This window comes from Microtus pennsylvanicus, chromosome 16 (assembly GCF_037038515.1).
Source record: "Microtus pennsylvanicus isolate mMicPen1 chromosome 16, mMicPen1.hap1, whole genome shotgun sequence".
NCBI lineage: Eukaryota > Metazoa > Chordata > Mammalia > Rodentia > Cricetidae > Microtus > Microtus pennsylvanicus.
In genome coordinates, this window is record NC_134594.1 from 13,196,827 (window position 1) to 13,222,033 (window position 25,207).

The window sequence follows — 25,207 nt, forward strand, 5'->3', positions numbered from 1 at the left end:
GAGTTTCAGCGGAAGTTTTCAAGCTGTGTTTCTCAAAGCCTTGTATATGGTGTGGTTAGGTCTGCCACAGCTACCAAATGTGTACCAGAACGTGGGACCCAACCCCTATCCCTTTTAACACAGTAGCTGTTATTTCCCATCTTTAAAAAATGTCTACAGAAAATTTATATCTAAAAAAAAATGGATTCTGCTGAGAGGAAAGGGATGGAAGAAAGAAAAAGAGAGAAAAGAAAGAAAGGGGAAATGCCAACAGTGGCAAGGACCTGCCTTCATGATGTCCTCTTCAAGCCCCAGAAGAGCATGGTCAACTCCATCTTCCAGGGCCCACTGCTCTCCCCTAGGTCTTTCAATTAGGAGTTGATGCACAGTGATCAGAAGCTGGAGTTCTATTAGTTTCATCTATGGCCCCATGTCTGTTGGGGATTTGCTTGATTTTCCTGACCTGCCAACTGCTTGCCCATTGCCAAGTCTGGTTGGTTCTCAAGCCCCCTTTCAGTACAGCGAGCCCTCTCAGCCACCCATGCAATGCATCCTGGGCCTGTGTGTTTTCACTTTTCTTGCCTTGCTCTCTTTTCTGGACCAAACACTAGACTGCCCTGTGGCAACTGTGTACTGTCCCCTGAGAAACACATCTCTCTTTCTAAGGGCTTTCTGTGCTCACCCCCTCCCCTTTCTAGTTTCTGTGGCTGCTGGTCTCCAAAGCGCCCGACTCTCCATGGTGGGTCACTGCAGTAATGGCGTGGAGCACGGAGAGCTAGAGGAGCTGTCAGAAAAGTGAGTGCTCAGAGAGTTAGCGACAGGGACAACAGGGAGAGGCACAGAATCCAAAAACACAGAGACTTAGATCAAGCTGAGGCACGAAGACTTAGGCAGGAAACTGAGAAAATCATGCTGAGACAATATGTTTGGTAGAACAGGGACGACTTTGATGAGTGTACCCATAGCATCCCTAAGTAAAACACTACGGATTTCTGTTTAGATTTTACTAGACCTTTACCAACACATCTTATTATTTTATGAACCCAGTAAGGACAATACGGCCCTTCTCAGTGAGTTATGTTAGTAACAACACCTCTTGTTTGTCAAGTACTTGCTGTGTACCAGGCTCTCTGGTAAAGTGCTTTAAATATAAGGACAACTGAGACCAAGCAAGGTTAAATAACTGCCCAAGATTACTTAGTAAGTAAATGGGGAAGCAGAGATTTAAAGTCATGTTTGTTAACTCAGGTTCTCCCCACTGAGCATTTTAGCCGAATGCCGTTATATTAGATGTGCCCTGGGACATACAGACCACTGTATTTCCATCCCAACTGTCTTAGTTCGGTTTCTCTTGCTGTGACGAAACACTATGACCAACACCAACTTGGAGAGGAAAGGGGTTTACCACCTCTCAGATCACACTCTATTGCTGAAGGAAGTCAGGGCAGGAATTCGAGGCAAGAACCTGGAAGCAGGAGCTAAAGCAAAGGCTATGGAGGGTGCTGCTTACTGGCTTGTTTCTCTGTCTTGCTTAGCCTGTTTTGTAATTTTTTTTTCTTATACAATTCAGTACCACCTGCCTCTGTTTGGCACCACCCACAGTGGGCTGTGCCCTCTCACACCAACCACTAATTAAAGAAAAGGAGGAAGGAAGAAAGGAAGGAAGGAAGGGAGGGAGGGAGAGAGGGAGGGAAGGAGAGAGGGAGGGAGGGAAGGAGGAAGGAAGGAGTGAAGAGAGGGAAGGAGGGAGTGAGGGAAGGAGGGAGTGAGGGAGGGAGGGAGGAAGGAAGGAAGGGAGGAAAGGAGGGAGGGAGGAAGGAAGGAAGGGAGGAAAGGAGGGAGGGAGGGAGGGAGGGAGGAAGGAAGGAAGGAAGGAAGGAAGGAAGGGAGGAAAGGAGGAAGGGAGGAAGGAAGGGAGGGAGGAAGGAAGGGAGGGAGGAAAGGAGGGAGGGAGGGAGGAAGGAAGGAAGGAAGGAAGGAAGGGAGGAAGGAAGGAAGGGAGGAAAGGAGGGAGGGAGGGAGGAAGGGAGGAAAGGAGGGAGGGAGGGAGGGAGGAAGGAAGGAAGGAAGGGAGGAAAGGAGGAAGGGAGGGAGGAAGGAAGGGAGGAAAGGAGGGAGGGAGGGAGGGAGGGAGGAAAGAAGGGAGGGAGGAAAGGAGGGAGGGAGGGAGGAAGGAAGGGAGGGAGGAAAGAAGGGAGGGAGGAAAGGAGGGAGGGAGGAAGGGAGGAAAGGAGGGAGGGAGGGAGGGAGGAAGGAAGGAAGGAAGGAAGGAAGGAAGGAAGGAAGGAAGGAAGGAAGGAAGGAAGGAAGGAAGAGAAAATGTCCAGGAGACTTGTCTATAGGCCAGACTCATGGAGGCATTTTCTCAGATGAGAGTCCCCTTTCCCAAAGGACTATAACTTGTGTCAAGCTGCCACAAACACGAACTAGGATAATTCATCCCTGTTCGGCTTGGCACACAAACATGTTACCATTAAACCATAATCTTCCACTCCTGTTTATCTCCAGGTATTAATATATCTTGATCTAAAACACATTCCAACGTTTAAAGATTTTACAGTCTTTAAAACTCAAGCGCTTTAAAGCATTCAGTCCCTTTAAAACATCAAATGTCTCCTTTATAGATCAAATCCCTCTAAAATATCTAAAGTCTCTCCAAAATTCCAAAGTCTCATGGATCCCTATTCTTCCTGTAGAATAAAAAAACGGAGTTATATACTTTCTCACTCCAAGATGGAAGCATCGGGGCAGAGTTACAATAATATCAAATATAACAATAGTCAACAGTGTAAAAAATTTCAGTGCTTTATGTCAGACCCATTCATAACCCTTTGAGGCTCCAAAGAGCTGGCAGCTTCCTTTCTCCAGCTCTGCCACCTGAAGAACACACAACTTGTCTCCTAGGCTCAGGCTTTTCCCTCCTACAGCTGCTATTGTCCTTGCGGTCATCAAAGGTACTGGCATCTCCAAACTACTGGGGTCTCCATTGCAACTGGGCTCTCCTTAGGGATTCTAACCTTGTCACACGTTGCCAAGGTAGCTTCAACTTCACGTCTATGACCCCTTCAATCCTGGGTTGTCTATTGCAACTGGAGCTGCACCTTCAACGATGGCCTCTCTCACTGCAAAATCTCAGCTGTTTTCTATGACCCCTTTATGCTTTCAAAACCAGCACTACCTGGGAATGGCTTAAATGTTCCCAAATTTGGCTGCCAGTGAAAGGTAGAGCCTTGGCCCTCTCTGGACCACAGATTCTGTGTCAGGGCAGAAACTCAAACAGTCACATCACACCCACAGTCAAGGGTGTAGAGTGCACACACTACCCAATGCCATTGGGGATGGGGCATAAGTAGAAGCCCTAACCCAGCCTGGGCCACGTGGCTTTCACCCACTGTGCTGCTTAGATTCATAGAAGCAGCTTTCTTTTGAATTATAAAATAAAAGAATAACAGAAGTAACATATCCCCCCAAATCAAACATTTCTTACCAGTTCCTCCTTCCTCCAACTCTACCCTGCATCTTCCTTGCTCCACCTCCCTGCACGCATGACAGATGGTGGTATGACCCCGGTTACCAAGCTGCTACTGCAGCATTGGGGCTTTTGGTTTATCTACACCAGCCATAAATCCCTCCTCAGGCTTCACCGTGGTTTGCTTTTTTTATGCTGCAGAAAGGTCATGGACGTGCGTACCATGCTTCCTATAAATAGTATCCACACATTCCAACTCTAGAATGAGCACATTCCCCTAAGCAGAGACTGTGGACAAGTGACCCTGTTGTCATTGCTGCAGATCATGGGTGCTAATCCAAGCAGAGCAGTCCTTATGCCACTGTGACTTGACCTTGGTTGTTTTGGGACTCGCTACGAAGGTCTCCATATTGTTTCAAGTCTATCATGGCTGATGCTCAGGTCAACATGGTCTTCAGTATGGACTGTGCAGCCAAAGCTGAAATCCTGCTAAGTTAGAAGGACCAAGATGTAGCCAAATAGTCCACCAATCAAGAGCCAGAAGCATATGAAAGCTAAATATCACCGATCTAGAATTTCCCCAAGTTCAGGACACAGTCAGCTAAGTCCAAGAACTTATAAAATAGTGACCAACACAAAAGCTTCGAGTGTGATTGTTCCATCCCATCTACCAATGACCCTGGTAATGAAATGTCAATGAGCCCCTTGGTCGCATTAAATTCACCGCTGTGGTATAGCCACTACCTCTCAGTGTTCTTCAGTCTATAAAATGTGACATTACATCCTCTTCACCATGGATCCCTGGGGCAGCCCTGTGGGGAAGAATTCTTCTCCCATTACATTGTGTGGTGAGCTCAAAGAGGAGCTGCAGAGCCCAGACCCCAGCTTCATGCTCTTTCCATTTTAATCAGAAGGTCTTTTTTTCTTTAGAACTGTCCTGAAGGATGCTGGATAGGGGGAGACAACTGGGCATCTTCTAAGTCGTTCATTGCTGTATAGGAGCAGAGAGTTTGTTTGTTTAATCTCCAAGCCTCGGTTTCCTTTTCTGTGTTACTCAGGGTTTCCACCATGACCAGAGAGGAAAGGGTTTATTTCATCCTATACATCAGGACAGGAATTCAATCATGACAGGAACCTGGAGGCAGGAACTGAAGAAGAAGCCATCGAGGGGTGCTCCTTACTACTGTCTTGATCTTTGTGGCTTGCTCAGACTGCCTTCTTATAACACCTAAGACTACCATCCCAGGGGTGGCACTACCCACGAGGAGCTGGGCCTTCTGATATCAATTATTAACCAAGAAAACACACCACAGGCTTGCCTACAGGTTAATCTGGTGGGGACATTTGCTTACTTGAGGCTTCCTCTTCCTAAATGATTCTAGCTTGTATCAGGTTGACCTAAAACTAACCAGCACAGGCCAGGAGTCTTTCTTTGTCCCAGCTACATTAAATCTGCATGAAAGTGAAAGTGTCTCCTCTTTTCCTTTCTCATTTCTTTCTCTCACCATTTCTTTAATCCGACGGCCTTGGTGAATTATTTACCGCAGTTCCTGTCTGCAATTTCATCAGTGGCTAAATGAGGAAAACGGTTGATGTTCTTTTAGGACAATCTGTATCTGCAAGTCTTAGGACAGCATGGCCAGGTACACACTGGTCTTGTGACGAGATGATTGGTATTTCTTTGCTTTAATTTTACATTCCTTGGTTTCTGTTTTTGGTGAGAATAGAGGCGCTGATATTTTTTTTTTCCAATTTTAAACCTCAAACTCTGCCCTCGCGTGTATGAACCTACAACAACAGAAAGTTCAGTTGTCGTGACAGAGGGCTTTCTTGGAGACCCGAGGTTCTTAAAGTGACAACACTGTGCTTTTAGCCAGGTTCTTATCTGGACAGATGCTGGGCAACCAGTTCTCAGGTCTCCCCCAAGACCTGACCATTCAGAAGCTCTGGGGAGGTACGAAACGTTGTGTTTCCCGAGGTATCCCTGAATCACATTAGAGTTTCAGAACCACCAACTTGAATTTTTGCCTTGCTAGGACCCACCGTCCCCCTACACAGGTACACTTAAGCTGCTTCAAAAGGCTCTGTGGGAGGTGAATCACTGAAACTTTAGATGGGGCAGGGAGGCCCTGTTGAAAGTAGAAATAGTGATTACTGGCACTGTAACGCTCCATTGCCTTTCCTATGCTCCTACCTTGGACAGCTACTGGAAATCCCTGGTCTGTTTTAAGGCCGTACCCATACTGTACCTACCAATTTACAATGTTTACAAATAACGAACTTTATATCAACCTGAAAATGCTTGTGGCCATCAAATAAGGTTCAAGTTTGTTTGAGCCCCATCAAGGCTGTGTCTGCAATTGCCCCATTGGGCTTTTTATTCCTCAGAGCATCCAATTTAGTCTTGGATCTTAACGGATCTTAATTAAGCCTATTGGTTCGTCCCACTAAATATTTCTTCACAGTGCCAACTGCTCTTAAAGATGGTTGTGTAAGAGGTAACTTTGATTACTCTGAGGAACAGTGTCCCTACACAACCCCAGGAGCTAGATCTGGTCCCGTACCGTTCTGATAAACATGAGCATTTACAGGCGGTGCAGTGCAGAAGGCTGGAGTCATTGTAACACACTCTACAGAGATACTGCTATGGCGAGAATTTGGCTTGGGCTACTGAATGCCTCTGTGACTTCAATGAAGCTGCTTACCCCCACAAAAGCCTCAGTGTCTTCATCTACAGAACAGTGGTGTTATTTCTGAATTAAGCACCTGGAAGAGAACCCTCTCTGTTTGTAAGGTAGATTAGTTCTTCCCCTCACCCAAATTGTTGACCTTTGAGGGGAGCGGTTTCCTTCCTCATTTGACATGGGGGAAAATGTCACTTTGCTGTGTGACAGATTTGGGGGTGAGTCCTAAATGTTAACAGTTTCTATATGTGTCACTTTGGATAATTTAGGCTCTTGAAGACTTAGATCCCTTGTCTAGAAAATGGTACTTGTGTTGAAGAGTTGATAAAACATTCCCTGGCCTCACAATACTGTTGTTAAAATTATAGTAGCCTATCTCAAGCTTGGCTGTCTCACTTCTGGGTTGGAATAGTTTGATTTTTGAAACACAGTCAATGATCTACTACTACTACTACTAATAATAATACAAAACCCCATCTTTTACCACTGAGAGGGAAAATCTATGTGTTGGAACCAGAAGAGCTTATTTCTTTTGTTGGAAATCTTTCATTGACAACAATTCTCACAAATTTGTTCTGAGAATAGCAATGTGTGAATGAATGTGATTAAGACGAGCCAGGTTCCTTCTTCAGGAGGGGCTCAGAGATTGTATAGCTGAGGAGACTTTGATGGAAGAACCAGCTACAGAGCAGAGCCTGAGGAAAGAGCCTAAGGGAGCCTACCCTCTACCCTCCAGCCTGAGAGGCTGTCCAAGGACCTGGAGAGAGAGTTTGCTGCAGCGTCTGTGTATCCATCACTCCTGCATGCTGTCTGGCTGTAATGCCTCCTTCTGCCTCTCACTGACACCGAAGCATTCGTAGTGGCTGGGCTGCCCCAACAAAGTACCACAGACTTGTGGCTTAAGACAACGAAAGTTTATTCTTCCATAATTCTGGAGATGAGACATATAATTGAAGTTGTCTTTTGAGCTGTGCTCCCTCTTTAAAGTGATCAGAAAGATCTGGTGGTTTGTCCAGGACTTGGATTATTTGCTGGGAATCTCTGACAAATCTATGTCTTTCATCCTCACATAGATTTCTAGTGCCTATGCCTTCACACAGGTGTCTTCTAAGGACACCAGCCAGATAGGATTGGGATCGCCCAGAACCTTATCTGGTTGTAGATGTTTTGCATTGCTTTTTCTCCTGCATCACTACAGAGCTGGTTCAATACTCTCAAGAGCATGTCAGCCTCTGACATCTAGGCTTCTAGTTGCTAAGTTTAACACATAATAACCATATTCCAGTGTGCCATTGTCTTTATAGTGGCGGCTGTCCTACATCTCAGTGGTCAATCATGACTTTACCACAGGGACAGCAAATTCCCTGAGGTCTCAGTAGCTGCACCACACCAGCCACCAACTTTCTTCGTGGCTTGCTAGCAGTAGTAGCTACTGTTGCTGCGCAGTGCTGTTGGTAGCCCTTCATGCGTCAAGCGTGATGTGATCTTCATTGTGTCCTGACTAGATGTGGAATCTTTTAGGAAACTCCTTTCTGGGTATGTCTGTGTGCGTGTTTCCAGAGATGTTTAACAAGGGAGGGAAGACTCACTCTGAATGTGAATGATCAGCCTTCTCATGCTCCCATTGGTGACCTAGCATCCTACCATAATGAACCAAACCCTAGCATCCTACCATAATGGACCATACCCTAGCATCCTACCATAATGGACCATACCCCCTCTTACACTCAGAGGCAAAATAAACCTCTCTTCCGCTCTATTTCATCTGCCAGGTGTTTTATCACAGCTATGAGAAAAGTAACTGTTAGATCAGGCACACAATGGCAAAACTATTTTGGCAGTGACCTGGAAGTGCAACCCACCTGTCCTTGTTCAGAGCAAACTGAGCGTCTCCTGGCATGATACCATTGATCCAGAGAGCAACAAAAACTGATATTGCTAAGCAACTGGAACAAACTCCCGACCTGGGGACCTGAGCCATGAGTGGCATCTTCGGGATGCCGGCTTGGAGGTGTTCTCAGGACAGGTGAGCGGGAAGAGATGAGTAGTTCTGAAGTTCCCATCCTGCCACTGGGACCTCAGACGTTGTTACTGGGACACAGTGAACACAACTATACAGAGATATTTTTTAACGCCCAGAATCTTAAAAGGACAAACTTTTCTCTTTTGTTTGTTGGTTTGTCAAGAATTATGGCATCACAGGGACAAAAGAAGTTTCATACAGTCTGAGTCTTTATAACTAAAATTGCTTGTTTTGTGAGACAGATTTTACTTCTTAGCCAAGGCTGGGCATGAATTCAAGCTCCTCAAGAGTCTTCTGAGTGTGGGGTTAAGAGACATGCACCAACATACCGGGCTTACATCCATTATATACTATCTCAAACATTTGCTGTATTAGAGAATTTCAGCAGCAGATAGATGTGTTTGTAATACAAGGACATGGAATGTCCAGCTGTTTAGGAAACTCCCTAGATTTTCTTATTACTGAGAATGGAAACCATTTCTATGCACATAGGTAAGGACTATGTCACTAGGCTATTTGCCCATCCCACTGCCTTAGTTTTTGTTGTGAGACAGAATCTTGTCATGTCATTCAGTTTGGCATTGAATTAAGCACTGGCACGAATGTCGCTTGGGTGTTGTTGCTGGGTCTGGCTTGTCTTGCCAGTTGCCTTTCTGTCTCAGTGGGGGTTTTCTGGAAGGAGCCCATGCCATTCTCTGAACCATTAAACTGGCTTCTGTGGCCCCCATTCGGCAAGCATGCCTGTACTCAAGCTAGAAAGAGATCAGCTTTGGTTTTCTGACCGGTGTCTTGTCAACCTTTGTGTAAATGGATCCAAAATGTGGTGTGATACTCACTATAATCTCATCATGTATGGATGCAGGAGGATGGACTTCAAGGCCAGTCTTGTCTACATAGAAAGACCCTGTCTCCAACACCTGAGAGCTTGGGGTATAGCTCAGTGGGAGAGTGCTTGTTTAGCTTATACAATGGTCTGGCCTCTGGTGCTCAGTAAAACAGAGAAAATAGTTTTAAAAGAATCCTGCCTGTTTTCTCTGTTTTAATTCAACCAAGAAAACTAATTGCAGGTGAACCAGGGGGGTGGGGCATGATTCAGTTACTCTATAACTGAAGAAACACCAAAACTCTACAAAGGCCTATGCTTACTGTGGTGGTTTGAATGAAAATGGCTTCCATAGGGAGTAGCACCCTTAGAACCTGTGACCTTGTTGGAGTAGGTGTGGCCTTGTTGCAGGAAGTATGTCCCTGGGGGTGGGCTTTGATGTTTCAGAGGCTCAAGCCAGGCCAGTGGCTTCGCTCTCTTTCCTGCTGCCTGCTGATGCAGATACAGAACTCTCAGCTCCTTCTCCAGCACCATACCTCACCATGATGATAATGGGCTGAACCTCTGAACTGTAAGCCAGCCCCAGTGAAATGTTTTCTTTCGCAAGAGTTGCTATGGTCTTGGTGTCTCCTCACAGCAATATAAACCCTAAACCATGCCCTGGGAACCATCATGGACTTAGGTTCCAGAAAGCCAGATGGGAGCGATTGGGTGTTTTCACAAAATTGGGTCTAGAAATGGAAATGAGACCCTGCAGACGGCCCACTGGGGTGGTATGGTGGCCCCACTTCTCCACCTGTCACCACATAGCCCAGGGAGAAAGGCATTACCTGTGCAGTGCCTTTAAGAGCAAGGATTTGAAACCACTGCATAAGCAAATTGAGATAAATTTGATTGCTTTCTCACCTCCCCTAGGGATCAGGTTTTTGTTTTGTTTTGTTGCTTAACAGGCAGTGGGAAGGGCAGAGAGCAGTGGATGAACTCAAGGGAACTTTCCACACTGAAAGCAAGCCAAGCTAAGTGGTTTGAATTTGTGTGTGTGTGTGGGGAAATGGCTATGTCTTGCTTCTCAGTGGTTCATGGCACACAGTAGACAGGCCTATCAGAAAGCACCGTTTCCACCGCCCCCAGATATGACTGACAGAAAAGAAGGCCAGTGGGTGACTTTAAACATCCCAGGATAGACAGAAAAGCATAATTTCTGTTCTTTATATATAAGGAGAACTTCATTTAAGAAATTAAAAACAAGCAAGGTTATTGGGCATTATAGTTGCCTGTTGAAATAAAAATGCCAATCAGGGGAGAAGAAATCATATATTTTTGTTTCTCTCTCCTGTATCTCTTTTTACCCCCTCCCCCAAAGGGAATCTTGCTCTGGGGTCCACTCTAGCTTCATACTTAGATCTTCCTGCCTTCACCCTCTAACTCATGCTTAGCTTCTGCCACCTGCTAAAGGATGCTGGGGCACGATGCACTGCATCCTCTCCACGATCCCCCCCATCAGAGCTAATACAGTCTGTCTCACATGTCTGAATTCAATGAGGATGCTTCAATTTTGTTTTGTGATCCGCGTCTCCTCAAATGCTGCATAAACCAAATGGCTCAAGAACAGGGTGTGGCGGGGCTTGCCTATAACCCTAGCTCTTGTGGAAACAGGAGGGTGGATGTCAGGCCAACATGGGCTACATAGAGTAACCCTGTCTCCCTGTCTCAGCCTGGAGCTGGGGGTGCAGTTTAACGGTCAAACACTTAACCTCCCATGCACAAAGCCCTGGATTTGATCCTTGGGTGTGAAGGAGGAGGAGGAAGAGGAGGAGGAGGTGGAGGAGGAGGAAGGGTGGCAAAGAAGAAGAGGAGGAAGACAGAACATTCTGTTTTAGGCTAAGAACTTAGCAGGAGAATGACCACGGACTGCAAATAGGAGGACTTCAGAAATGAAGATATGGAAAGGTCGTGACTCCGAGAAACACGTTTAGAACTGTTACTGGCCGTGTCTGAACCTGTTTCACCTGTAGTCTCTCTAGGGACCTTTGCGGATCCAGAAGCACCTTCCTCATGTCACCTGCCCTCAACCTTCCCCAACAATCTCAGTAACAGAGCCAGCAGCCACAATGCGCACCTGAAATCCCAGCCCTGGGAGATACAGGCAGGAGGAACAGATGTCCATGGTCATCCTTGGCCACAAAGTCCGTTCTAAGTTAGGCTAGGCTACATGAAACCCTGTTTCAAAGTAACATAAAGGTTTTTGGTTTGGTTTAGTTTTCTGTTTGTTTGTTTTCCATTGTTAAAAAGCATCAAGCTAAACTTTTGAAAGAGACTCACTGGTCGGGAGAGTTCAGCAATGCCAGGAAGTGAGTGCATTGGCCCCAAGAGACCATCATCCCCCCCCCCCCCCCGGGGTGGGTCTCTGCAGGCAGAGAGTGCTTAGCATTGTGATGCTTATGAAACTACTTCATACAGAGAGGGAAAGAAACTACCCATCAGAGCAATTTCAAATCATATTTTAAAATGCAAGATACAGATTCCACAAGCAAAGTGGATGCTGTTAAGGCATTGCTGTGGCAGGAAGACAAGGCAGCACACTCCTTTAGAATAGTGGGAAACAAAATGCATACAGTATGCCCAACACTCTGGAGATTTAAAAAATCCGCTTCACTGTGTAACTCAGGAGGCCTAGGCAGGAAGATGGAGAGTTCAAAGCTAGTCTGAATTACAGAAAGAGATCTAGTTTGGGTGGGGGGGAGGACAAGCACACAGAATACAGTCCCGTCCCTGACGTCGACTAGAGATGTCACGCTGATCTTTAAAAGCACTTTAAGGACACACGATGGGGCATCTGTCTGTGAGCGTCTGAGAAACGCTGTGCTGTTAACTCACAGATCCTAAGGAGCAAAAGTTAACGAACAAACAAAGCCTGAAGTGTAGTGTTGGTCAGTTTTCATGGTGTAAATCCTCCCACCAGGCCTCTCCCTGGCTACAGAGTCGAAGGAACTTGTCCATCTGTGAGTCAGCCAAGCTGGCTTCAGTGTAGAGGCTCCCTGGGAGGAGGAAGGAAGGCCAGCTGGTCTGAGTCCTGGATGGAGGCTTTCGTCGTGTATGAAAGGAGGATTAACTCTTTAAAAAAATTATGTTAAGTATTTTTCATACGTTATATTTTGAGCATATATTATTTTCTCTCTCCCAACTCATCTCAAGTCTGTCCCATTTCCCTACCCACCCAATTTCATTTTCTTTCCCTCTCTCAAAAAAGAAGATGAAAGAAAGGAAGGAAGGAAGGCGGGAGGGAAAGAAAGAAAGAAAGAAGAGAAAGGAAAAACAAATTAAAAATCAAATAATAAGACAAAAAAAAACCCAAAGCAAAAACAAAACAACAAAAAGTGCACAAAAAAGTACATGGAGTCCTTTTTGTGTTGGGTGACTACTCCCGGCCCTGTGGCAGATATACTCACCGACAGTACACTGGAGAAAACTGATTTTCCCCTTCCCAGCAGGTATCAACTACAAAAAGATTCTTGGTAGGGGGTGAGGCTCTGTGCCCACTTCCCCTTCACAGTACTGGGCCTTTGTCTGGTTTGGACCTGTGCAGTCAGTCTCTGCGAGGTCATAGTGTATTAGTCCTCTGTGTCTGGAAAACTCTGTTTCCTTGAATCATCCATCGCTCTGGTCCTCCTTCCTCCTCCCCGGGTGCCTGTATGTGGAAGCCAGCTTTGCTGACTTACAGATGGGCAAGTTCCTTCAACTTGTAGCCAGGGACAGGATTGTAAGATCCCCTTTCTTCCCACCCCCCTCCAAAGATTCCTGAGATTTGAGGTGAGGATTTTGATGAAGACATTTAAGACTGAGTGTTCCAAAGTTGCTCACTATCTGCATATTTTCCAGTTATGAGTCCTTGTGCTAATTACGATCTATAGCAAAAAGAAGCTTCTCTGATGGTAGCTGATGAAGGCTCTTACATATGGGCATAGCACTATGCCATTAGGAGTTATTTTATTCATATGTTCCTTTAGCAGAATAAGAGTAGTAGATTTTCTTCTAGGCCCATGATCTAGCTAGTCTCAGGTTCTTGGCCACTTTTGCAGTGCCAAGTATGGGTTCCATCTCATGGACTGGGCCTTAAATCCAATTTAAAAAGTGGTTGGCTACTCCTGAAGCATCTGTATCACAATGGCACCCATCTATCTTATGAGCAGGTCACTTTGTGTGTCGCAGGGTATGTAGCTGGGTGACATTGATGGTTACTTTTCTCTTCTCATAGTATGCAAAGTACCTCCCAGCCATAGAGATAAACCTGCTTGGAATATTCTCCCACTTCCTATATCTTAGCACAGCCCGTCGATAGGATCCAAACTTTTATTGTCCTTAGTTATTTCATTTTCTACTTTCTTTTATATATTGGAAAAATCATAAAGTTCACATAAAATTTCAAAAAAAAATGGATGTGAACAAAACACACAAATGCAGTTGACACTTTTGATTTGATTTGATTTGATGGAAGCGAATACGTCAGGGAACGTGAAAGATGAGATTGCATGGGAGGGCACCAACGCCAGCATCCTCAGCCACTGGTCCACCCCCCCTCAGTAGCGCCAAAGAATCCTGCGTGTTCTTTCTCCTTAGAACTCTAACTCATTTGTTAAACTCTGAATTTGGGTATTTATAGAAAAATATCACCGACATGAACCAAAATGCGAATTAGGGCGTGGAGAGAAACATTTCATCTTGTTTCATAGGGAAATAAAGAGCTTTAAATGGAAATAATCGTTGCTGTGGGACGAAATCAATGGCCTCGGGTGGTCTATTATGCGCCTGTGCCCCACGCCCCTCTCCCTGCTGTAGAAGACGGCCGCACTGACAACAGTATGCACTGAACGAATGTATAGAAAGTCACGGGGGCTCTTGAGTTTCGGACCAGCGTTCTAATCGCTGAGTTAGAAAAGAGTAAATAGCGCACCACTTGCCCGCCTTGGAAGCCTGTGTTTGGTAAAAGGGAAGTGAACAGAACGTAATAATCACAACAAGCTGGTGTTGGAGGAGAGGAAGAAAGCCCAGAGAAGGGTGGCCCTGCTGCCCCAAGCATTTTGCTCCATTAGCATCTCGTGGTATTAAATAGCGCCCCAATAAAGGATGCTTAGCGCAGAAGCTCACAGAAAACATTCATTGTATCCTCAGTGCTTGCTACATAATACAGCCAGCACCCTACGAACAGCCATCAAACTGAAGGACTAGGGAAACAACAATAAATCCTTGCCTACGATGCAGAATTTCTGGAATAGAGGCTTCCAGAGGGGCCTTACTTTATTGGACCCTTGTTCCACAAAGTTCCCCTGCATTAGCTGTATTAAAACCCAGGCGAACACAGAGCCGCACCGGTAGCATCTACTGAGCAAATGCGACACATCAGTTATCAGAGGCCCTTTTCAAGTCTGATCTGGTAACAAGTACATCTGTATGTCGCAGCTGTTCAGGATGCTGAGGCTGAGGATGGCAAATTCAAGGCCTGCCTGGGTTATAAGAGTATCTTAGTTTGGGTTATATTATCACTGTGATGAAATACCGTGACCGTAGCAACTTGGGGAGGAAGCGGTTAATTTGCCTCATGTTTTCATATCACTGTTCACCATGGAAGGGAGTCAGGACAGGAACTCAAACTGGGCAGGAACCTGGAGGCAGGAGCTGATGCAGAGGCCACGGAGGGATGCTGCTTACTGGCTTGTCCCTCATGACTTGCTCAGACTGCTTTCTTATAGAACCCAGGACCTCTAGCCCAGGGATGGCACCACCCACAATAGGCTGGGCCTCCCCCATCAGCCACTAATCAAGAAAATGGCTTACAGCCCAATCTTGTGGAGCCCAATCTTGTAGAGGCAGTTTCTCAATCAAGGTTCAGTCCTCTCAAATGCCTTTAGTTTGTGTCAAGTAAACACAGAACTATCCACTACATAAAAAGAATTTGGTTTAAAGGCGCAGTTCAAGGTAGCATGGTTACCTACATTGTATGAGCCTTGAGATCGATCCCCAACATTGCAAAAATAATCTGGGTTGAGGAATAATATACCAAATGACACGCAGTGGTTATCAGTCTATATCTGCCCACCTGGGGTAGACTTGACCACTCCATACTCTTCTAACAGATGCAAGAGCTGTGAACCCCATGGAATGTTCTGTCGCATTCTTTTGGAATCCTCATCCCCGCTTCTTTCAGATTTTCTGTTATTCTTTATGAGAAACTTATACTATCTCAAAGAATAATCATTTGTTAGGAGATTTCTCCCATCTGCATGACTCTCCTCCTACAGCAAATTAAATGCTATAATAAAAATGTAACCTGGACTTGGGTGCACACCTATCATCTCAGTGCTTGGAAGACAGAGACAAGAGGATCTCAAGTTCAAAGTCATTCTGGGCTACACAGCAAGACTCTGTCTCAAGGTGGGGGTGGCATGCAAACCAGCAGAAGAAGTGTGTACCACACAAGTCTGGCGGTCTGAATGCAATCTCCAGAACCATGTAAACACAGAAGGAAAGAATCAACTGCACAAAGTTGATCTCTGGTCTCCACGTGTGTGACTTAGCGTGTGTGCTACCGCCCACTGCCACACAGGCATCTCACGTACACAGGCTGCAGAAGAGAACGAATATACATAAATAAAGCCAGGCAAAGAGGAGTGTGACGGCACTGTGCTGAAAATCGTAAGAACAAGCTTTAATAAACTGAATAGATATTTCTCCAAAGAGAAATGCAAGCACACAAAAAATACTTGAGAAAACCGGTTGACACGATTAGCCATTGAGTTTGGCTTACAGCAAATTAAAATGGCGTTGAGATTATATCTCACCCCAGTCAGAGTGGCAGTAACCAAGAAAACTTGCTGACGAGGATGTGGGGAAAGAGAAACCCTTGAGGAGTATTTATTTTTAAAACAGGGTCTCTCATGGAACTTAGGCATCTCCAGCTTGCTAGGCAACTGAGGTGACCTTGACATTCCAATCCTTCTGCCTTTCCTTCCTGAGTGTTGTATTATAGATCTATATCTATATCCATACCCATACTTATATCATCTCTCTATCTGTATTTCTATTTATCTATCATCTTCTTTCTTTCTTTCTTTCTTTCTTTCTTTCTTTCTTTCTATCATCTATTTATCATCTATCTATCTATCCATCCATCTATTATCTATCTGTCTGTCTGTCTGTCTATCTATCTATCTATCTATCTATCTATCTATCTATCTATCTGTCCATCTGTCTATCTATCTATCTCTATCTATCTATCTATCCATTCATTTATACATCTATCATCTATTTATCATCTATCTATCCATCTATCCATCCATTTATTATCTATCTATCTATCTATCTATCTATCTATCTATCTATCTATCTATTTATCCATCTATCTATCCCACCATACTTGACTTATTTGGCCTTGGAGAGCAAATCTAAGTAATTTTGCATGCTAGGAAAATTACCAACTGAGCTAGATCTCCAACCTCAAGAGAAACTTATTTATTCACTGTTGGTAGGAATGTAAGCTGGTATAACCGTTATGAAATTAGTATGGAGGGTCTTTAGAAAATGGAAAATAGAGCTACTGTGTGATCTGGTTGTACTGCTCCAGGAAATACCTGAAGAATTCTAAACCAGCATACCACAGAGATATCTGTGCATCCATGCTTATGTTGCTGCACTCATAATAGCCAGGAAATGAAACAAGCTTGCACGCTGATCAACAGATGCATGCAAAAATGGGCCACATATACAAAATGGAGTTTTACTCAGTCAGAAAGACAAGTGAAAGCATGAAGGAAAATGGATGGGGTTTAGAATCATGTTAAGCAAAATAAGCCAAATTTAGAAAGATAAATGCCACATTATTTTACATATGGAACTTTTTAGCTTTAAAACTGTGTGTGTGTGTGTGTGTGTGAGAGAGAGAGAGAGAGAGAGAGAGAGAGAGAGAGAGAGAGAGAGAGAGAGAGAGGAACAGGAAGGATTGGGAATGAGATACATATGACATGACAACATGACATTGGGAGGAAAGGACCTAGCCAGGGGACAAGGGGGGGCAGCAATGAGGAAGTGACACCAATGCACCAATGAGAATGAACATAGTGACAACTATGTATAAAATGCCACAATGAAACCTTCTACTTTATGCACTGACTTGAAATTTGATTTTAAAACTACATTAAAAATGATCTTTTCGTGAGTTAAAGAAATGACTCAGTGGTTAAGATCACTGGCTGTTCTTCCAGAGGACCTGGGTTCAATTCCCAGTAGCCACATAGCAGCTCTAAGGCATTTATAACTCCAGTTCTAGGGGAATCTGATGTCCTCTTCTGGTTCCCACAGGTACTGCATACATATAGCATACAGACTCCCATGCAGGCAAAAACAATCATACATAAATCAAAAATAGAGAAATCTTTCAAAATTAATTCCCTTTGTTTAATCAGATTATTATAATCTGATATCTTTAATTCATTCCTATGTTTTTCTGTTTTGTTATTGCTTTTCTTTTTCCTCAGCTTTTTTGCCCCATCTTTTAGTAGTATAGCAACAAAGTTATAGACCCTATTTTTGAAGACTGCTTTGGACTGCATGTTTAAATGTGGCTTCCTGGGAATACAGAGTGGAGTGCAGGATTCCAGATGTGGTCTGATAGGTCATGTGACCGACACTAAGTTTTTCCTGATTGCTGAACCAGATGCTGTGTTCTCAGGCAGTGGGGTACCAGGAGACAAGCGCCGTTTTCTCAAACACTGAGAATACCTATAAGTTCAGGCTCTCAACAGCCTGGCATCTTTTCTGCCCATGGTTTAGGTATGCTTGCTGTTAGTGATTGTGCAATAACTATATTCCTATATAAAGTAGCTAGAAATTGTCTAATTGTTGGGTGGTAGTGGCACATGCCTTTAATCCCAGCACTTGGAAGGCAGAGGTGGGTTTATATCTGTGTGTTCGAGCCCAGTCTAATGTCTAGAGCTAGTTCTAGGACAGCCAGGGCTGTTACACAGAGAAACCATATCTCAAAAAACAAACAAACAAAAAAACTAAACAAAAAATAGGAATTGTGTATTAGCCCACTTAACTCAAGTGAATAAGTACACACTAGAAATTCTAGTGTAAGAAGAGCTTGAGATTATATATTTTTATATTAAATAATACAAATCCATTTTAAAAATGGCATCTTTGTAGTACAATTTAATCATTGTTCTTATATTAAAATACTATGACATACCTTGGACACAATACATTTAATTAAAGAGTAATAAGACATACATTAGAAAAACTTACATCAACAGCAAAACTCCTGTTAAAGTTTTGTTCAAGATCCTTCCAGGCTTCCAGACCTGCGTCTTAGCAACCAACTAAATGATCACTGTTGTTTTTTAATTCACATCCAGCCTTGACCTGCCCGCTAGCTGCATGTGTACTTGACAGCACCATTTGTCCGTGGCAAAGAAACCACGTCTCACACGCTCAGAGCTGAGTTCAAAGCCACCCCCCTTCGATCTGCTCCTTCTCCTTCTCCACCTGACCAGCTGTGCAAGCTGAGACTCAAACCCCGATTGCTACCATGATTCCTTGAAAGGTGCCATCGTCAGAACTGCTTCCGGTAAACTTGCTTGGTAAAGTCTGAGCGTGTCCTTAAAAGGCCGCAGCGTGCACTTAAGAAACAAGAAAATGAGAGGGCCTTTCTGTGGCTACCCCGATAAAACCTTTTTAATAACATTAAATCTGGATCTTCTCTTGAACACAGTACGGTTAATAGCTGCAAAATATTTCCTTGTGAATCTATGTTATAGTTGGCCATTCTCACAAAAGTAGGTTTTTGTCTTTCAATTGCATGTATAGGCACCCACATACGAGCACGGACATGCAGAGCCCATAGCAGGACTATGCACATCCCTCTATTGCTTTCCACCCCACGCGCTGAGGCGGGAACACGGACTGAACTGAGCGCTAACCTCTTGGGCTAGGAAGGCTGGCAGCAAGAGCTCAGGATTTACCTAGCATACCAACGCGGGGGTTTTGGGTGGCCATGCTCAGCTGTTTATAGGGGTGCTGGAGATTTGAACTTGGGGCCTCATGCTTACAAAGCAAGCACTCTTACCCACTGAGCCATCCTGCCAGAACCTGGATCCTTTGACTTTATACATTTGGAAACTCTCAGAATAATGAAAGGGTAAGGTTTTTGGAACAATAAAAGGATGTTATCTCAAACACATTCTGGACTTAGGTGCTCTATTTACATTATAAATAGAACGAAAATCATCTCTGCTACATGTGGTAGCTATTGTTCACAACCTGTTGTTAATACACTTAATATGGAAAAATAAATTCGTCTTGGTTGCAGAAGGTAAGCTGTGTCTTTGTCGAATTGATGTTGACTGTAAGTTATCCATGATGTTAATAACATTGCCACTGCAGATGGACATAAATATCTCCTGTTTCTCAGGGAAGCAAGAATAATGTTTCCCACCTTTCTTTTTCCTTTTCCTTTTTGTTTTCCTTCCTTCCTTCCTTCCTTCCTTCCTTCCTTCCTTCCTTCCTTCCTTCCTTTCTTCCTTCCTTCCTTCTTTAAGCTGCCAGACATTGAAAGCCAAATTAAAGGCCCCAATTCTGGCCTCTGCTGCCTGGGGACGTCCCTTCTCCTAAGTCACTTGTTTTCTTACGTTTTATCGCTTGTCAAAATTTATTTCTTCTATTCCTAGACAAAATAAGTTTTATTAAAGAATTAATGTGTCTTGACTCAGCAAAAATATTAAACTGATAATGTAATATACTTCTGGATATTTGCGGATCATCAGTGAGCTGAGCTCTTAAAGTCATGGGCAGGCAACAGCTGCCCTCCTCACACTCGTAATTTATGCACACACACACACACACACACACACACACACACACACACACACACGGGAGAGAGACAGAGACAGAGATGAGAGAGAGAGACAGAGAGAGAGAGAGAGAGAGAGACAGACAGACATCACAAGCTAACCAGGCACACTCCACGAGCACAGGAGGGCTCAACAGATTCAACAAGCGTTAGCCAAGATGTGTGAAATTATATAAGAAAATTCTGAACACACTGTTAGTCCTCAGGCTTCTACTTGGAGCCCAACTAAGCTACCCTCATCCGTGCTGAGTGAGCCTTCAGATCCAGGTGGAAGTGGAATCTTTTAAACGAGATGGTAATTGAACTCGGCAGAAGGAAAACAACATGATTTTCAGAACTTTACCTCTCAAGTGAACTGCTCCACTGTAATTGGCTCTGGGATGAGGGCCCGACAAGGGCCTGCTGCTCTGAATACCTTATGGCTTTTGAAACCCACAATCCTATCGCTGAACCTCAGAATCATTCAGCCACAGTGGGTCATCAACATTTCCCTGGTTTTTGTTCACTCCTACTTTTTGAAGTGCTTTAAATAAAACCTGTAAGCAGTCACAGTGCCCGCAGACAGAACATCCATCGGCTTGTCCTTGAAATGCTGAGGGGTGGCCTGGTAAGTGGCTTGTGACTCCGTTGGTAGGACCTGTCACGGCGCAAAGTCTTTCTGGTTTTGGTTGGTGGTGGTTAGCAATCATTTTGCTTTACTAGCTTCTTATCCGTTAGTGACTTTCTTAGTTGTAGACTTTAGATAACGCACATACTTAAGTTACCAGTAGGCTATGTTCCCGCTCTGCACCCTCCCCGTCCTCCTATCTTGCCTTCTGACCTAGAACCAAGGCTTTCCTTTGCACTCACATATACACAGAGAGTAATCCATTTCTGGCAGACCCTGATTTTGGCCTGGGTACTCACACGCAGTCCACTCCCGTAGGTTCACTGCTGAAGCGAGGCAGGAATTAACGGAGAGCAAAAGCCTGTCTTCCCATGTTTCAAACATTTCTGGGGAGAGATGAATTTTCAGATTCCAGATTTATATGACAGTGAAGACAGGGTGGTGACTCTCCCTTTCTCTCCTTCTGGGTGTTAATTATTCATTGAAAAGCTTTTTAAAGACACAGTTCAATATTTCTTTACTGCTTGGCTGTTAATGAAATTGCAGGTAGTGATTGGCGTCCTCGGTTCATTTGGATGGCACTGTTTTCTTTCTAAATGGCTCCGAAGCGATGCTCTGGACGTGTGAGCACGAACTGTTTGTACATTAAGGTCCATCAGTACTTGCCTTCATCAGGACCCACCTAAGTCCTCCGTCCTGGGTTTGGTCCTAACTGCTGCTCATTTTCTCACCTCGGCTTCTGAGTAGGCAGAGTGTATAGGAATGACAGAGGAGGCAGGAGCATTGGTCCAGAATTTGCAAATGAAATTTGACCTTTACCCTTAGGTTCCACCCCCCCCCCGCATCCCTAAGAGAAAGCTTTAGAAGAGACCCAAATTTGATGACAGAGGCGTGCTCACGTATGGCAAGTCTAAGATTTCATTAGCGTTGTTTGGGATGCTGCTAATGTTATTACTGTAATGCAAACATCAAAGGAAATCAGATCACAGAGTCAGGGAAAGCACTCCCTGCTGGAAATCCTATTAGCTGACTTCAATTGTGCAGCTCCTCATTCAGAGGGCCCTGCTAGCCTCATCAACTCCCCCCACCCCTCCAACACACCCCTTCCGAATGCAAGTGCACACATTTGAAATTCATCAAATTAAGTAAAATAAAGTTTTAATCTTGTGATTGTTTGGGTTCAGATCTTAGCAATAACAAAGTGATTTTGATTGCTTCAAGTTCGTCTCTGACAGCGGTTGGAAAATGAGCACGTAGAATCGAATTAGAATAAGAAATAGATCTTTCTTCCTCGGCCTCTCCCTGTCCTTCTCCTCAGTATCTCTCACAGGATCCTGCTATGTTGCCCACACTGGTCTCCCCGCTCCCTGACATTTGGGAGTACAAGGCACAACACAACACCTGGAGGTTCATTGTTTATTCATTGTGCAGGGTGCAACACAAAGCTTTCTGGGTGATAAGCAGTGAAGCTCATCAGAGTAACTGTTTCTTTGAGGAATAACATACTTTTTAAACATACAAGTCATGATGCGTTCCCTATCCTCCATCTTGTTTCTTCAAAGGAATGTGAACTTACATATTGTCTATGTGATGTATATATATTTGTACACACACACACACACACACACACACACACACACACGTCCATCCTTTGGGTGGGGACTCGTTTTTATTCTGAAAATTTTGAACACATAGACAAGGGAGATCATAGAATAACAAACAATTTCCCATCGTGTTTAAAATACAACTCTTTCTAGGTGGGGCATGGTGGCGCATCCCTTTTATTGTACATGCATGAGACAGTTCCCTGAGTTTGAAGCCAGCCTTGTCTACTCAGTGAGTTCAGTCAGGCCTACATAGTGAGACCCTGTCTCAAAACAAAACAACAAAACAAAACAAAACAAAACCCCACCACACCCAGAGAAAGAACTCTTACTATTTGACATAGTTTAATTTGGCAGCTAGAGATAAGGCTCAGTCAGTAAAATGCCTGCTGTAACAAGCATGAGGACTTGAGTTCAGATCCCTAGACTCCAATTAAAAAACTAGGCATGGCAGCCCGAACCCTAAGCTTGCAGATGGGGCAAATGCCGACGGAGGTTTCTGTCCCACCCGGTCCTGCAGCCATTCAGTCCCAAAGAAACATAAACTGGTTGGCCTAGTAGCTTAGGCTTCTATTAATTAATTCTTATAACTTATATTAGCCCATAATTCTTGTCTGTGTTAGCCACGTGGCTTGGTACCTTTTTCAGAGAGGCAGTCACATCTTGCTTGCCCTGTGTCTGGCTTCCTCTCTGTCCGGGTGATGACTGCAGACTGAAACTTCCCTCTTCCCAGAATTCTCTACTTCCTGCCTGGTCACCCTGCCTATACTTCCTGCCTGGCTACTGGCCAATCAGCATTTATTTAAAATACAAGTGACAGGGTACAGACCATTGTCCACAGCAGGCAAAGACAGGCAGAAGCCCATTGGCCAGCCAGCCTAGCTGAACTGATGAGCTTCAGGTCCAGTGAGAGGTCCTGTCTTAAAAATAAAGGTTGAACTGTGGGAGCTCAGCCCAGTGCTCTGAGGTGGATCCTGTTGCTGGATGAAGAGAGGGAGGAGCGATAATATGAGCAAAGGAGTCAAGACCATGATGGGGATACCCACTGAAACAGTTGACCTGAGCTAGTAGAATCTCACCTGCTCTGGCCTGACAGTGGTGGAGTCAGCATAGGCCCAAACTAGGCCCTCCGAGTGTGGGTGACAGTTGTATGGCTGGGGCAAACTGTGGAGTCACTGGCAATGAGACTAGGATTTATTCCTACTGCTTATACTGTTTTTTTTGGAACCCATTCTCTTTGGAGGGACACCTTGCTCAGTCTAGATATAGTGGGGAGGGCCTTGGACCACCTCAAAGCAATGCACTTGACTTTGTTGACTTCCCATGGGAAGCCTTACCTTCTCTGAGGACTGAATAGCGGGTGAGATAGGGTGGGGTGAATTGAAGGGAGCAGGAGGAGAGGAGGGAATGGGAATTGGAATTGGTATGTAAAATGAGAAAAAGGTAGCTTTCTTTAAAATTAATTAATTAATTTTAAAAAAGGTTGAAAGCATCTGGGAAAGTCCACTTTTGTTGTCATTCTTAGGGAGGTGGTAATATATCCCCACTTAACATTTAATTTCCAGGTAATACTCCGTTTCTCTAATTGTCTTAAGTCCTGTAGAGCTGATTTCTTCAAACTGGGAAATGCCTTACCTATGAAGTATGAAGGGTCCAGCTTCAGCTTCAGCATGGCTGTGGGCACCTTTATGCCTTTATAGCCATCTTTAAATCATCCTTAAAGCTCAGCCAAAGAAAGAAATAGCACTTACTTTGTTTCAAGCATCTGAGGTTGGCTGCAACCAACATTTTGATTTCTAGCATTTAATGAAAAATGATTTTGCCTTATTTAATTTCCATAAGATGTTACAGGAAGCCAAGGATGAGTAGAAATGGTTTCCACGGATCAATAAGCACGTAAAATTTTCCACTCAGAACAGGCTCTGAGGTTAGGAGTGCTGGCGGCCCCTGTAGAGACCCCATATTCGGTTCCTAGTGCCCACATCTGGTGGCTCACAGCTGTTGTGGGTGCTTGATCCGTTTAGTCAATGACATTTGGAGATGATTTGCCATGGATGGGATTTTCCCTGATATGAGACCAGATAAGAACTGAGGTGGGGGGGTCGCACTCTCTCACTTAGACATGGAAGGCTTCTGACACACCATTTGGTCTGACCTGATCTGTATCCATGAGTGTATGTTCCCTATTTCACACCATAATAAGTTTTCTTCCTAAGCGTCCCTGCGTCCCTGGATTTCTGGCAATACAGACACCTAAAACTTCAGCTCTAGGGATTCAGCGCCCTCTTCTGGCCTCCATGGGTAGTGGGACTCACATGCACACACCCACCCCAGTACATAATTAAGAATAAAACAAAAATTTAAAACAAACTTTCATCTGGCGAGTGATGGAGATAGAGACAGAGACCCACACTGGAGCACTGGACTGAGCTCCCAAGGTCCCAATGAGGAGCAGAAGGAGCGAGAACAAGAGCAAAGAAGTCAGGACTACGAGGGGTGCACCCACCCACTGAGACAGTGGAGCTGATCTACTGGGAGCTCACCAAGGCCAGCTGGACTATTACCAAAAAAAGCATGGGATAAAACTGAACTTTCTGATCATGACGAACAACGAGGGCTGATGAGACGCCAAGGACAATGGCACGCAGTTTTGATCCTACGCAATCTGCTGGCTTGGTGGGAGCCTAGCCAGTTTGGATGTTCACCTTCCTAGATATGGACGGAGAGGGGAGGACCTAGGACTTACCACAGGGCAGGGAACCCTGACTGCTCTTTGGACTGGAGAGAGAGGGGGAGAGGAGTGGGGGGAAGGGGAGAGGGGTGGGAGGAGGGGGAGAAGAGTGGGAGGAGAGGGAGAAGAGTGGGAGGAGGGGGAGGGAAAGGGGAGGCTGGGAGGAGGTGGAAATTTGTTTTTTTTTTCTTTATTCTTCTTTTATCAATAAAAAAATGTTAAAAAAAATAAAAAAAACACAGAGGACCAAGGACAAAACGGTTGGAGAATTAAAACATTACGGCTACCTGTGATACCCTAATATATGGTGATCTGAAATCATGACTATCAACTTAACCTCATTGTTTTAGAAAGGCTTTGTGTGTCCTGTATGTGTCATTGGCAAAC

At 44.5% G+C, this 25,207-nt stretch overlaps 1 long non-coding RNA gene across 2 annotated transcripts in view; it reads right to left on the reverse strand.

Annotated features, from left to right (window-relative positions):
* LOC142836270 (uncharacterized) overlaps positions 1-3,601 on the reverse strand; it is a 37,300-nt gene extending 33,699 nt beyond the window's left edge. For both annotated transcript variants that reach the window (XR_012908035.1, XR_012908036.1), the window contains exon 1: positions 3,467-3,601. This is a non-coding gene — a long non-coding RNA (uncharacterized LOC142836270). The remainder of the gene's footprint in view (positions 1-3,466) is intronic.
* Positions 3,602-25,207: the final 21,606 nt, after the last annotated feature.